The following is a 15722-nucleotide window of genomic DNA, read 5'->3' on the forward strand; positions in this document are numbered from 1 at the left end:
TAATTCTTCACTATTTACACTTACTTAAGTTTACTTAGGTTAATGCATTATTTTAATATTTATTATTTTTATTAGCTACCTAGGAGTATGCACACTCTTGTGAGTTGTCATGTTGACAACACAAGAGTTAGCACACTAATTAAATGCATGGTGTCTACAACATCTCCACTTGAGATACACCTCATCATTCTTATCCTATCATCTAGAATGATGGATAAGATGTGTACTTAGTTGTCATGCTTATCTTATCTCCCGGTTCTTTCTAGAGACATTCTAGGTGCTTCCTAAGAGGCCTTTATATATAGGCACTCCTAGTGTGTACAATCATCACACAGTATATAGAGCAATGTATGAGGAAATACTTTGATATATTGATCATACTCTTTTTGGTCTACAGTTGTGCTTGTGTTTGAGTTCTACGATCTTGGGTGAATCTTGGGCCCTAAGACAAATTCTTACATGGTATCAGAGCTCTTGGAGAATCTCTCTTCACATAGTCGTTTCAGAAAATTGTTGTTTCATCACCTTGACCTAAATTTGGAGTACCACAAAATTTGGAAGCATCTAGAACTAGATTTGACATTGTCCTTACATCTAGAACATTGATTCAGTGAAAATTACTTATAAAGTTGCCTATCCTAGCCCAAAGTCAATTGTGAGGCAAATTTTTTTGTAAACCAACACACAAAGGATCAATTTGTAGAATTAATATGATCATTTCAAATCTATACATTTAATTTTTAGATCTACATTTTTTTCATCTGCATCTCTGCTATTTTTCTGGATTTGCATTATTTTTCAAAAAAAAATTGGCCACCAAGCCATAGGAGAGATTTTTGTAGGTGAAGATTGGTGCTTGCTAGTGAAAATTAGATATTTGCATCACATTCAGAAGGTCCAAAAAACCCCAAATCAGATTTTGTTTTATCCAAATCAGACATCTCAAGCAAAATCTAGAGACATTTGATTTTTGAAGGCATGATGGCGGTGATTTAGAAAAAATAATAGCACCAATGACTTTCAAATAGCAATATCTCCCCCATACGAACTCCTTTTTGAAAGAATTTTTTCTTTTTCTTTTGGGGTAGAATTTTGTGATCTACACATTGGTGTAGGTGGTTTGAGATCTCTATTTCTAAAATTTTTTGCAACTTGCAAATCTCGATTTTTTCCACTTAAAATGTTTAGTACGGGCTCATCTGGACCCCAAATCAAGTTATATTTTTTTTCAAGTTATTTTTTTTGTCTACTTTCAAGATATGTAATCATATTATAGGTTCTGTAGATAGAAATACTATTTTCAGAAATAGGCCCTAAATTGGCAAGTGGCTACCAAGTGTGTGAATCATCCATTGGGGGGGTTTCTTTGATTTATTTTGCATCTTTGGGGGTTACATTGATTAGTCCATCATGGAAGAGGAAGATTTAATTATCTTGACACTGGATAACTATTAGGAATGGAGTCAATTTGTTATCCCATATCTTAGTCAGCATAGTGCACTACCATATGCGAGAGGACTTTTATACGACGAGGACACATGTTCCATCCTTTGTCGTGCACTCTTTCTATTTATGGATATGGAGATTATGGATTCACTTGATGACTTGAAGTCAAAATATTTATATGATATTTGGATTTATCTTTGGGAGACGTATGGAGATCCACACATTCCTCCATTTCCCAAAGACATTTTACCTCCAGTTGCAACTGCATCCTCTTCAGATGTGATTACACCTCCAGATGCTCCTGTTGCTCCTACTGATCCTATTTCAACCACAGATGCTTTAGATTTAGTACAGTAGGACCCTTTATGTCTTCATACTTTACCTTCATGCGATAACTTCCTTCCTACCTGCATAGGCCTATTTATGGAGTCTAACATTAAAGATGTGGGAGACACTACTGATGATATTCATCTTCTTTTTTAGGTGAATTCTTCATCTATTTCCATAGTAACAAATTCATGTACTTCAGCACAGCAGGGTGCACTCTATCTTCCAGTTCCCACATCAGTGGATGACTTCTTGGTAGACATTTCAAGTTTGTTCATGGAGTCACACATAGAAGACTTGGAAGACTTCTTTGATGATATACTGCTTCTCTTTTCTAAGGAGGATTCTTCTACAATTTTTGCAAGGGCTTACTTTGACCCTCATGTCCATTCTCTATATGATCAGTCTTTACAAGATGAAGTGATTATGGATTCTTATGTACAGTAGTTGTAGGAGGGCTCTCTATCATTTGAGGAGACTATTGGTTCTTTGAAATAGGTTCTACAACAATTCTTGCTAGATCTACACTTCTTCTCAGCTATTTTGGAGCCACCATCAATATCAACATAGGGACACTTGAACAAGTTTCAAAGATACCTTTCATTATCAAGATTATTTCCACACCTAGGGGAAGTGTCTCACCAGTACCTCTGCCATTGTTTCTTCCAAAGGGGAGGAACATCGTTCAACGGCCATGGATCAACTTCTACATTGGAGCATTTCTCATTGATCGGCATACTACCTTTGGGGGGGGGGGGGGGGGATTACCTTGTCTCCTTCTTCTTCTCCTTTATGGGGGGGACCTTTTCCTCTTAGGGGGTTTTATCCTTCTTCCATTTCTCTCTTGTATATACTTGATGTATGTTGTAATGGGGGGGGTCTTGATTACTCCATCCATCCATGCATCTAGTTTTTTTATCTCTCTTTTTGGGAGAGGGTTTTTCCCATGAGGTTTTCCCTCTTTCTCCACTTTATGAGAGACTGCATTTGATTATGTACATGGGTACCTAACATGGCCTAGTAGTCGAGACCCATTATGCATTTCATCCTAGTTTTTGTAAGCTTAAGGGCATTCCCCTAAGTTTCTCTTAAGGGAGGGGTGTTGGTGTAAATAATTCTTCACTATTTACACTTACTTAAGTTTAATTAGGTTAATGCATTATTTTAATATTTATTTATTTATTAGCCACCTAGGAGTATGTGCACTCTTGTGAGTTGTCATGTTGACAACACAGGAGTTGGCACCTCTTTTATGCACATGGTGTATACAACACAAGAGTTAGCACACTAATTAAGCACATGGTGGCTACAACATCTCTACTTGAGATACACCTCATCATTCTTATCCTATCATCTAGAATGATGGATAAGATGTGTGCTTAGTTGTCATGCTTATCTTATCTCCTGGTTCTTTCTAGAGACATTATAGCTACTTTCTGAGAGGCCTTTATATACAAGCACTCCTAGTGTGTACAATCATCACACACAATGCAGAGTAATGTATGAGGATATACTCTGATATATTGATCATACTCTTCTTAGTCTATAGTTGTGCTTGTGTTTGAGTTCTACAATCTTGGGTGAATCTTACCCTAAGATATTGAATTGAATTAAACATATTATGTAAGACAAATATATATCTTTATTCTATATATAGAATAACATATATATCTTTATTTCAAATATGTTTAATACAACTATTGGGAATGAAGTCAATTGGTTATCCCATATCTTAGTTAGCATAATGCACTACCATATGCAAGAGGGCTTTTATACGATGAGGACACATGTTCGATCCTTTGTCGTGCACTCTTTCTCTATATGGATACGGAGGTTATGGTTCACTTGAGGACTTGAGGTCAAAAGATTTATATGATATTTGGATTTATCTTTGGGAGCTTTATGGACATCCACACATTCCTCCATTCCCAAAAGATATAATACCTCCAGTTGTAGTTGCATTCTCTCCAGATGAGATCACTCCTCCAGATGCTCCTATTGCTCCTACTAATCCTATTCTAGCCACAGTTGCTTTGGATTCAGTGCAGCAGGACACTCCATGTTTTCCTACTTTACCTACATGCAACAACTTCCTACAAGACATTGCAGGTCTATTCCTGGAGTCTCACATTGAATATGTGGGAGACATCCTTGATGATATTTATCTTCTCTTTGAGGTGAATTCTTCATCTATTTCCACAGTGACAGATTCATGTACTTCAACACAACAGGGTACACTTTGTCTTCCATTTTCAGCCTCAGGTGATGACTTCTTGGTAGAGATTTCAGGTTTGTTCATGGAGTCACATATCGTAGACTTGGGAGACTTCTTTGATGATATAATACTTCTCTTTGATGAGGATGATCCTTCTACAGTTGTTGTGAGGGCTCACTCTGACACTCATTTCCATTCTCTACATGATCAATCTTTACAGGCTGATGTGATTATGGATCCTTATGGACAGTAGTTGCAAGAGGTCTCTCTATCATTTGAGGAGACTTTTGGTTCTTTGAAATAGGTTCCACATCACTCCTTTCTTGATGTACACATGTTCTTTTCAGCAGTCTTGGAGGGAGCAACCATTGGCATCAACACAAGGACACTTGAGCAAGTTTCAGAGACACTGTTCATCATAGAGATTATTTCTACATACAGGGGAAGCATCTCATAGGTGCCCTCGCCATTTTTTTTTCCAAAGGGGAGGAACATCATTCAGCAGTCATGGATCAACTTCTACATTGGAGGATTTCTCACTAGTCAGCACCTACTTTTAGCCGGGGGGGGGGGGGGGGGGGACTTTTTCCTCTTGCCAGTGTATGTCGGGGGGGGGGGGGGGGGGGGGACTTTTTCCTCTTAAGGGATTTTTTTCCTTCCACTTCTCTCTTGTATATACTTGATGTATGTCATAATGGGGGGGGGTGTCTTGATTACTCCATCCATCCATGCATCTAATCTTTTCATCTCTCTTTCTGGAGGAGGGTTTTTTCCATGAGGTTTTCACTCTTTCTCTACTTTATGAGAGATTGCATTGCATTTTTATTATGTACATGGGTACCTAACATAGCCTAGTAGCCTGGACCCATCATGCATTTCATCATAGTTTTTTGTAAGCTTAAGGGCATTCCCCTAAGTTGCACTTAAGAGGGGGTGTTGGTGTAAATAAGTATTCACTATTTACTCTTACTTAAGTTTACTTAGGTTAATGCATTATTTTATTATTTATTTTGTGAGACACATAGGAGTTTGTGCACTTTTATGAGTTGTCATGTTGGCAACACAGAACAATGCAACTCTAATTCAACACATGGTGTCTACAACACTGGAGTTTGCATCATTCACTGAGTTGTCACATAGGCAACATAGTTATTTGCACTTTTAATTTAGCACATGTTGTCTACAACATAAATTTGCAAGTTTCACCCTTGTAGGCTTATCCTCTCATCATTGTACTTACTTCTATGCTTAATGGAGGATAACCCATATCTATTGGACATGTACCTGGTTGTATGACTTATCATGTAGTTGATTCTTAGGTATTCTAGATGCATCTTAGAGGCCTTTATATACAAGCACTCCTAGTGTACTATTTATAATGTCAGACCCATTTATATACATGGCCTAGCTCTGATAACATGTATCTAATTTGGTATAGCTCTGATACCATGTAAGAATTTTTCTTAGGGAAAATTCACCCAAGATCGAAGAACTCAAACACAAGCACAACTATAGACCAAAAAAAGTATGATCAATATATCATAGCATGTCCTGATAAATCACTATGTGCTTAGATACACTAGGAGTGCTTGTATATTGATGGGGACACAACCCAAGCACAGAATGGACACAACAGGAAAGGGAAAATTGTATTAACTATGTAAATATTCTATTACATTCAGTACAGAGAAAATAGACTTCAAAACATGCCCTAAGGGCTTACAACAATATCAATTTGGAGATAATTTCTCCTTTTAGTACCTCCTCTCAAACTCCACGCTGAACCGCCTTTTACAATGCTAGAAATGTTCTTAAATAGACCCCAGAGGTTTAAGGATTAGGAGTGCATTCTAAATAGTGCTAGTTGGCATCCACCGACCAAGTAGAAGGCTCCAAAAGCTGCGTTAGAAGTCGACGCAAATCTAGAAGAATCCAGAAACGGTAACCGAACTTTCAAGAGGCATAACTTTTGAACCGTAGCTTCGATAGACGAACCATTTACATTTTCAAAAAGCTCTCAAAGTGCTCTATAGCCCTATGGAAAAGCTTCAAACATCCCCCATTTTTTGGTCCAATTCAAGGTCATTTAATGCCCCTAACCTAACTTTGAAGCATTCTTAGGAGGTCTCTAGAAACTGAAAAAATTGCAATAACTTTCAAACCGTGGGGCCTTTCAACTTGATTCTTTTTCTAGAATGCTCTAAATTACAATTACAATCTTCTGACCAATTTACACCTTCTAGTTCACCAAAATGATGGCTCAATTACATACTCCTATTTTTTTCACATTTACACATATCCCAAGGTGTTCAAATACTCTATCCTAGGACACTGATAGTGGAACTGTGAGAGTTGGAACTTGTATTTGACCCAAATGGGTATCCAAAAATGAAAACACATGAAACAAAAACTAAGTCTAAGTACATTTTTTTGGTTGACACAGGATTGCCCTTATACCTCTGGATGTTCCTGCATCAGACACCTAGGGTAGATTGAAAAGTGACCCTGTCACTTTATGAATGGTAGAGGAAATCCCAAATGGGAAACCTCAGCTGCTAAAATCCAAGTTGAGTCCTCTATCGGTCGTCCTTTCCACTTGACCAAATACTCTTCATACTACCTATTTCTGGTACTCCTACCCACACGACTATCCAGAATCTCCTCTATCTCCTCCTTCTAAGAAGGAGGAATTGGACATGGCTCTAACATCAGCTCCTCATCTACACCATCATCATGATACTCTGTTAAGTCTGCAATGTTGAAAATGGGAGAAATGTGAATACCATCTGGCAACTCCACCTCATATGCATTTCCTCAGTCATGTTTCTTTAGAATTTTGCAGGGGCCAAATTTCTTCATTTTCAGCTTGTTGTAAGTACCGGCTGGAAATCTTTCTTTTCGTAAGTGTACCATTACTAGATCCCCTACTTGGAATTCCTTATGTCTTCTCCTTTGATCAGCCCTAGCTTATACTCTTGATTCATCTTGGTAATGTGTACTTGGACCTCCTCATGTAGACGCTTGATATGTTCAGCAAATTCTTCAGCTTCAGCACTTGTCCTCTCCCCTTGCTCTATCTTCCTCAACTCTGGTGCAGTCCTTGGGCTACTTCCATATACAATTTGGAATGGTGATCTACCAATACTCTTGTTTATAGAGTTATTGTAAGAAAACTCTGCTTGTGGTAGAATCAAATCCCACCCCTTGGGTTTATCCCCAACTAAACATCTCAGCAAATTGCCCAAACTTCTGTTTACCACTTCTATTTGGTCGTCAGTCTATGGGTGATGTTTGGAACTGAATTTCAAGTTTGTTCTCAACTTCTTCCACAATGTCCTCCAGAAATACCCCTCAAATTTAGTATCTTTGTCAGAAACTATACTCCTTGGGAGACCATGTAGTCTTACCACCTCTCTGAAAAACAAGTCTACAATATGGACATCATCATGAGTTTTGTGGCATGGAATGAAATGTTCCATTTTGGAGAATCTATCAACCACCACGAGTACTGATTCATTACCCCTTTGTGTCCTCGGCAATCCAAGAACAAAATCCATACTTATGTCCTCCCATGTCTTTGATGGAACAGGCAATGGCTGATATAGTCCAGTATTGTGACTAAATCCCTTGGCCACTTGACAAACCTGGCATTTTTGTATAAACTTCTTCACATCTTGTGAAATCTGAGGCCAAAAATAATATTCTCTAAGAATGGCAATGGTCTTATCTTGAAAAAAAATGTCCTCCCATCCCTCCACTGTGTTTCTCCTTAATCAGATTTTCCCTCATGGAAATCCTTGGAATGCATAATTGACTGCCCTTGAATAACATACCATCCTAAATCAGATAGGCTAACCACCTAGTTATGTCTACAGTAACAGGCTCCTCACAAGCTTTCCACGCTTCAGAAAAATCAGGATTCTTAGGGTACAACTTCTTGAGTTCATCAAACCCAACTACTTCAACTTGCATTATTGTAAGCAACAACTGTCTCCTACTTGGTGCATCTACAACCCTATTAGATTTTTCACTTCTATGCTTCAACACAAATGTATAGCTCTGCAAGAACTCTACCCACTTCATATGCCTCTAATTCAATTTACCTTGGCTATTTAGGTACTATAATGCCTGGTGATCAATATATAAAACAAATTCCTTTGGCAACAAATAATGCCTCCATTTCTTTAAGGCTTGAACTATTACATAGAACTCTTGATCATAAACAGAATACTTCCTTTTCGCATCATTCAATTTTTCACTAAAATATGCAATAAGCTTACCTTCTTGGCTTGATACAACCCCAATAGTGCTGCCACTAGCATCACAATCCACCTGGAACACCTTTCTAAAATATGGAAGTGCCAACACAAGTTGTTCTATCACCTTCTTCTTCAGCAATTCAAAACTTCTTGCAATTGTTGCAGTCCATTTGAACTCTTTTCTATCCCCCCTTATTGTGTTAATCAAGGGTGCACATATGCCACTAAAATTCTTAATGCACTTCCTGTAAAAACTAACCAAACCATGAAATGATCTTACCTTAGTAGTAGACCTTGGAGTACGCCATTCCAAGATGGCTTTTACCTTCTCTAGATCCATTTTAAGACCTTCAGGTGATATAACAATCCCTAAGTAGACTAACTCTCTTTTTGTAAAGATACACTTCTTCAGATTAATTAACAGTTTCTCTTCCCTTAACCTTTCAAAGACACTACAAATATGCAATAAATGTTCTTCCAAAGTCTTGCTAAAAATTAAAATATCATCCAAATAGACAATAACAAATTTTCCCAAGAACTTCTTAAATACCTCATTCATAAGCCGCATGAAGGTGCTTGGGGCATTTGTCAATCCAAAGGGCATGACTAACCACTCATAAAGACCCTCCTTGGTCTTGAAGGCTATTTTCCACTCATCTCCTTCTCATATCCATATTTGATGATAGCCACTCTTGAGATCTATCTTTGTGAAGTACTGAGCTCCACTCAAGCAGTCCATAAGATCATCCATTCTTGGCAAAGGAAATTGATACTTGATGGTTATCCTATTTATAGCTTGAGAGTCTGTACACATCCTCCACTCTCCATCCTTCTTTGGTGCTAGTATTGTAGGTACTACACATGGACTCAGGCTCTCCCGAATCAAGCCCTTCCTCAATAGCTCCTGAACCTGTCTATTGAGCTCCTTAGTTTCAGTAGGAGTCATCCTGTGAGCAGCCTTGTTAGGCAAACTAGCTCCTGGGATTAAATCTATCTGATGACTAATTTGCCTTACTGGTGGCAATCCTTTTGGAAAATTATCAAAGATGATATCTCCAAACTCGCCTAGTAAATCTAAAACTTCAAGTGGTATTTCACTACTACCTTCTTTATCTTTCCTAGGAATCAAAGCATAGCACATACGCTGATGTTTCATGCCATCTAAAAACTTCCTTCCATCAACAAGACAAATCCTAGTACTGTTACATACCTTTTCACCTTCCTTTTTCATGGGCTTTAGTTTGTGGCGAACTCCATCCTTTGTTAGAGAGTATGTGTTTGCATGACCATCATGTACTTCATGCCTATCAAACTGTCGCAGTCTTCCCAACAATAGATGGCAAACATCCATTGGAATAACATCACAGAGAACTTCATCATGGTAACTCCCAATTTTGAATTTCACTAAACATTGTTCACTTATTAGGACCTTATGATCATCTTTCACCCATGCAATCTGATAAGGCTAGGGGTGTTTCTCCCTCTTGAGCTTCAACTTAGAGACCATCTCCTCTGATACCAAGTTATCAGCACTACCACCATCAATGATCACATCACAACATTTATCCTCACACTTGCATCTGGTATGGAACAAACTCCTCCTTTCTCCTAGTTCAATCTCGCCACTTAGTAGGACCCTTTCGTTTACTAAAGTCTCTCCTCTTTCTACATCCTCTGAATGTGATGATTGTGCATCCTCATCCACATGAGCAACCCTAGCTTGGCCCTCAGCTCTCCTATCTATCCTTCCTTGTCATTGAGGGCATTCAGAGACACGATGACCTTCTTCATTGCAATGGAAACAAGTACCAAAAAAGCCTCCTCTTCCTTGCCCACATCCTCTACCTCTTCTTCTCTGATTTCCAAAGTCTTGATCACGGGAGTGGTTGAAACCCTCGTTCCTTTGGTTCTTGCTAGTACCCACATCATTTTTCTTTTGGGTTTCATTTTGGCCTCCAGATGACCTACCACTACCCCTTCCTCCTTTACCATGCCCTCTTTGACTCCCTTCAAACTTCTTATTTAGCTTCTCTTCAACTCGTAGGGAAAATTGGTATGTTTCTTCAATGTTGGTCATTCTTACTAGACTTAATTCCTCCTGGATGCTAGGTCGCAACCCACTGATATAACAAGCAACCTTCTCCTTATTTGCTTCTGCATGCCCTGCTCTAATCAGAAGTCGATAAAACTCCTTTGTATATTCTTGGACTAATTTTCTTGCTTGCTTTAACCCATGCATCTTCCTAAACAAATCAAGCTCATAATCAACAGGAATGAATTGCTTCTTCAATTTGTCCACCATACGATCCCACCTTGTGATCTTCTCCTTTCCTCTTCTATTTCTGTCCAATTGAACCTCTTGCCACCAGATTTTGGCATGGCCTTTTAGTTTGGCCTTTGCAAACTTAACCCTATCTAGATCCCTGATATCCTCATACTCAAAGTACTCTTCCAGTTCATTGATCCAATCGATCAACTCATCTGGTTTCAAATTTCCTGAAAATACACCTACATCAATTTTAGGTCTTTTCCCAAACTTAGTAATGGCCCTAAAAAGCCTTTCCTCTGCCTGATTCAGAACTTCTCCATCAAATTCCCCTTCTGGTCCAATTTCTTCTTCTTCATTATCGTCCTCACTTTCATCACCTACGGCAACATTTGTTCCTCTATAGAGCTCCTCCTGCAATGCTTGTACCTGCCTTTGGAGGGCTCTAACCTCCTCAAGATTTATAGATTTGGCCCTTCCACCATGCTCTCTTCATGGAGGCATCTTCTTAACTCAAACCCACAACCACACAGTCTCGGTGCAAACTACCTCACAGTCAGTGCTTTGTCTACACACTCAGGAAAACTAGCTCTGATACCACTTGATGGGGACACAACCCAAGCACAGAATGGACACAACAGGAAAGGGAAAATTGTATTAACTATGTAAATATGCTATTAAATTAATTATAGAGAAAATAGACTTCAAAACATTCCCTAAGGGCTTACAATACTATAAGTCTAGAGATAATTTCTCCTTTTAGTACCTCCTCTCAAACTCCACTCCGAACTGCCTTTTACAATGCCAAAAATGTTCTTAAATAGACCCCAGAGGTTTAAGGATTAAGTATATTCTAGAAAGTGCTAATTGGCATCCACCGACCAAGTAGAAGGCTCCAAAAGTTGCGTTAGAAGTCAACGCAAATCTAGAAGAATCCAGAAATGGTAACCGAACTTCTGGGAGGCATAACTTTTGAATCGTAGCTCCGATTGACAAACCGTTTACATTTTCAAAAAGCTCTTGAAGCACTCTATAGCCCTATGGACCAGCTTTGCTCATCCCCCATTTTTTAGCCCAATTCAAGTTCATTTAATGCCCCTAACCTGACTTTGAAGCATTCTTAGGAGGTCTCTAGAAATCGAAAAATTGCAATAACTTTCAAACCGTGGGGCCTTTCGACTTGATTCTTTTTCTCGAATGCTCTAAATTAAAATTACAATCTTCTGACCAATTTACACCTTCTAGTTCACCAGAATGATGACTCAATTACATACTCCTATTTTTTGGCATTTACACGTATCCCAAGGTGTTCAAATACTCTATCCTAGAACACTGATAGTGGAACTGTGAGAGTTGGAACCTTTATTTGACCCAAATGGGTATCCAGAAATGAAAACACATGAAATAGAAACTAAGTCTAAGTACCTTTTTTTGGTTGACACAGGATTGCCCTTATACCTCTGGATGCTCCTGCATCATATATAGAGGCCTCTAAGATGCATCTAGAATGTCTCTAAAAGGTTGTTGCTTCACTTTTCACCATGTACCATTTTTCCAAAGTGGAGATTAACTTGTATTATGTTTAGTCTGGTCGAGTCAGTTGGTCCTTTCTTCCTCAAGTGATAAGTATCTCCATCGAGTTTTCATCTTTTCCTTTCTCCCGCATTGTATGGTTGTGTGGGTTTTCTTTATCATCATGAGTCTTTGGGGTAGTTTAGGACCGTGCTCAATGGAGATTCTTGAATTATGTTACTCCAGATGAACTTACTTGCAGCCCATTTTGTTTTGAACATAAAGAAAGTTGATCTGGCAGAAAATCTAGTTTCATATTCTCCTTGGCGGGTTTTCGCACCTCGAAGGTGAAACTCCACTTAGATTTAAAAATGTGGTTTGTGAGCTTAAATAAAGAGAGGTGAATTATGTTATGGATAGATCATTCAATTATTGCCATGTTTTAATTGCGAGAATCATTCAAAGCTCACTAAGATGATAAAAAAAAAAGATTGGTGTAAAACTTAGAAACAGCTTCTCCTCGGTGGGTTTCGAACCAAGAAGTCAGTTTTTTGAAAAGGCATTTGTAAAAAGGTAAAGTGAGTCAGTGGGTCCCATTTATTTTTTTACTTGCGAAGCCATTTTTATATTTTTCGAAGAAATAAAGTAAAGTGATTAGGGCAGAGAAGGTAAAACAAGGGCAAAAGTGGAAAAGTGGATATCACCTTCTCTTTCACGGGCTCTCTACCCTCGAGAGCAATTTTTTGCATGTAATGGAAAATCATTCCTACAAACATAGTAATTGTGTAAATTTATCATGGGATGTTTTGGGGAAGATAATTAAAGAAAATCAATTGAGTTTGTGAAGGTATTTTAAATAGAATCCAGTCAGGCAAATTTCTTCCCAAGGAGTACTCCATTTCTATTTCTTTGAAACTAGGTAAAAATGGGAAAGTAAGTCTGTAATTAAAGAAAGTTACCATTGGGCCAATGCGAACAACTAAAAGACAAGGAAAAATTTTTTAGAACCCTCACATTTACTAATTCAATGGATTTATCCTTAAATTTGCTCATGTGGCATGGATCATGAAAATCAACAGACAGATTAAGGGTTCTTATATAAAGATAAGCATAACAGAATTTCCAATTACTACTTTCTTTGTTAAACTGTTATGTTGTTGTAATGAATAGTGCTCTCAACAACTCTCAGAGCTATAGGGTTTACTCTTGGCACTATTTGCAATTGTTGAGTTTCAGTTCACCACAATATCAAACAAGATGGCCACAAGATTTGCTGGTTTTGATGGGCTGGGAGGAGTTAAGTCAACATGGCAGAATATTATAGACAGTTCACTCCATTTCTTTGACATGTAAGACTTCCAAAGGAGACTAAGGACGGAGCCAATTCACCCCATAATGGAGAAACTTTGAGGAAGTGGATTAGTAGAGGCAGTCGGATTCCAGTAGCAGTAGAAGCTCCGAAGCTGATTATTGAATGCATCAATCATTACAATCCGAATACAAAAAAATCTTACTACCAGATCAAACAATGCTGATCTCAATAGATAGGCAAGCAATAGTGAACTGCTTGCGGATTCCAGAATGAGAGGAGTTCTCTAAATTAACAATGGGAGGATCTATATTTGAATTCTCTCTGAAAAAGATGGTGTGGCGAAAAGAGATCATGAGTTCTTGGTTCCAAAAGCCAAGGGGAGCTAAGAGTAAGGTCCCTAAAACCCTCTTTGGCACTAATCTCAAACCTGAGATTATCGACATTCTGGTCCTCTTGCATCGACTTAAAGGTGAGGTAGAAGCTCTTAATTTTGTAGAACAATACTTCTTTTTGGTGCAAGTTATTTTCTCAGATACACAGTATGTTGACTGGGCGTATGAGGTAAGTGAACATCTGTCTAAGGCTCTCAGTGCGGCTAAGTTCTACAATTCATTTTATATGTCTTCTTTCTTGATATATATTTTGGCTTCCCTACAATTGTGGCTAGGACTCCCCAAAATAGAGAATTTCCCTGATGATGTGAAAAGCTATGAATTTTATCCATGCCTGCAGTTGCAGAATAGTTATGTAGAGTATATCCTGGTAAATGATGCATTCACAATGAGAATATGCAGGGAACTCCAAGGATGTCTGGAGTGGAGATTCAGTCCAGAAGAAATGATGGTTATCAGTCAATTTGGCAGTTATTTCGTTCAATTCTCATCTTTTTCTTATTTGAGTCTTGCAGTGTTTGATTGATTTCCTCTGAAGCTGCCTAGATACCCTAACGACATGATTGTGCTCATTGAGATCATGAGGCAAGTGATTTAGGTGAATGTGTTGAGTGCCAATTTGAGGAAGAAGGGGTATGAATTCCCCATGAAATTTGGGGCTTACAGGTTGTGAGTCTTGATATGATGCTAAGAACATGCTCAAGGCATTCGAGAACAAATATAGACATGAAGAATATGAAGTGGTAAGCCCCATGTTTGATCCTAATGGATATGCCAGAGATGTGCTTCAAATTGGAAGCGTAATCAAACACGTAACTACCATAGAAGATTACTGGGTAGATTGTAAAGATGAGTTGGAGAGCTGAGATCGGGCTTTTGCTAGATTGACAGTGGATCAAATAAAGACATATGACATTAACTTAGATGTGGAAGGGCTAGAAGATGATGGGAAAAATATGTATAGCAATACATATTTGACTAAACTAAGGAATACCCCTATCAATTTTGAACCCCATGTAGATATAGAGGAATATTTTGATGTTATGATGGCTCAAATCATCAAGAGGACTAGGAAATGGGTTGAGTGGACAGAAAAAAAGGGCCGGAGTAAGAGTAAGACTACTCAAGCTTCTCCAGCCACTGCTACTCCTACTTCTTCTCAGAGTGCTACACCTAGTGTTACAACTATGGCTGCTCAAGGACCTACTCAATCTACAGGAGGAGGTGATCAACCCCTGGAGAAAAACATTTCAATAGCTCCAACTTGCTAGGGCAGTCCTCTACTAGTTATTGGAGCTTGAGCTAGCATCGAAGAAAAGAGGACTGAAGAGTCGAAAGATGGTGTTATTGCTCCAGTCTCACCTCCTGACGCTGCTCCAGTCTCACCTCCTCACACTGCTACAATCTCACCTCCTCATGCTGCTCCAGTCCCACCTCCTCACATTACTCCAACTCCATCTCCTCATCATAGCCCTGGTCCATCTACAAGCGCTCCTCTTTTGAAGCCAACTGGTTCCCCCATTTAGATAGTAGAGATTGAGGATGAAAAGAGTAGTACCAGCGAGTCCACTAAATCTGATGAAGCTGCGAAGAAAACTCAACAGGAAGAGAGAGCCCTGAGTTCATCTAGGCTTCTTTTTCAAGATCTAAAGAATCCTTTTTCTGCAACTACAGTGGCAGTGACTCCAGTGAAGAAGAAAATGTTCAGTATAGAATCACTTGGGGTTGCTTCTAAAGTGATTAGTACAGAGTCCTGGTTGGAAGACACCTTAGAAAGGAAGAGAAAGAGAAAAGAGGAGAGTATCCCTACAAAAGATACTGTGTCTCAAGCAGTTTGCTCTGGGTCTGCAACAGTGAAAGCTAAGAAGTAGAAGACTTTATCAATACTTGGGAAAGATCCAGAAACAAAACACTTAACCATGGAGATAGCAAAGCCAAACAAAGTAGGGAGAATTGAAGACATGACACCTAAAGATTTCACTCTACATTCAAT

Source organism: Cupressus sempervirens, chromosome 11 (genome assembly GCF_028749045.1).
Source record: "Cupressus sempervirens isolate cs-2001-9-10 chromosome 11, ASM2874904v1, whole genome shotgun sequence".
NCBI classification, from domain to species: Eukaryota; Viridiplantae; Streptophyta; class Pinopsida; order Cupressales; family Cupressaceae; genus Cupressus; species Cupressus sempervirens.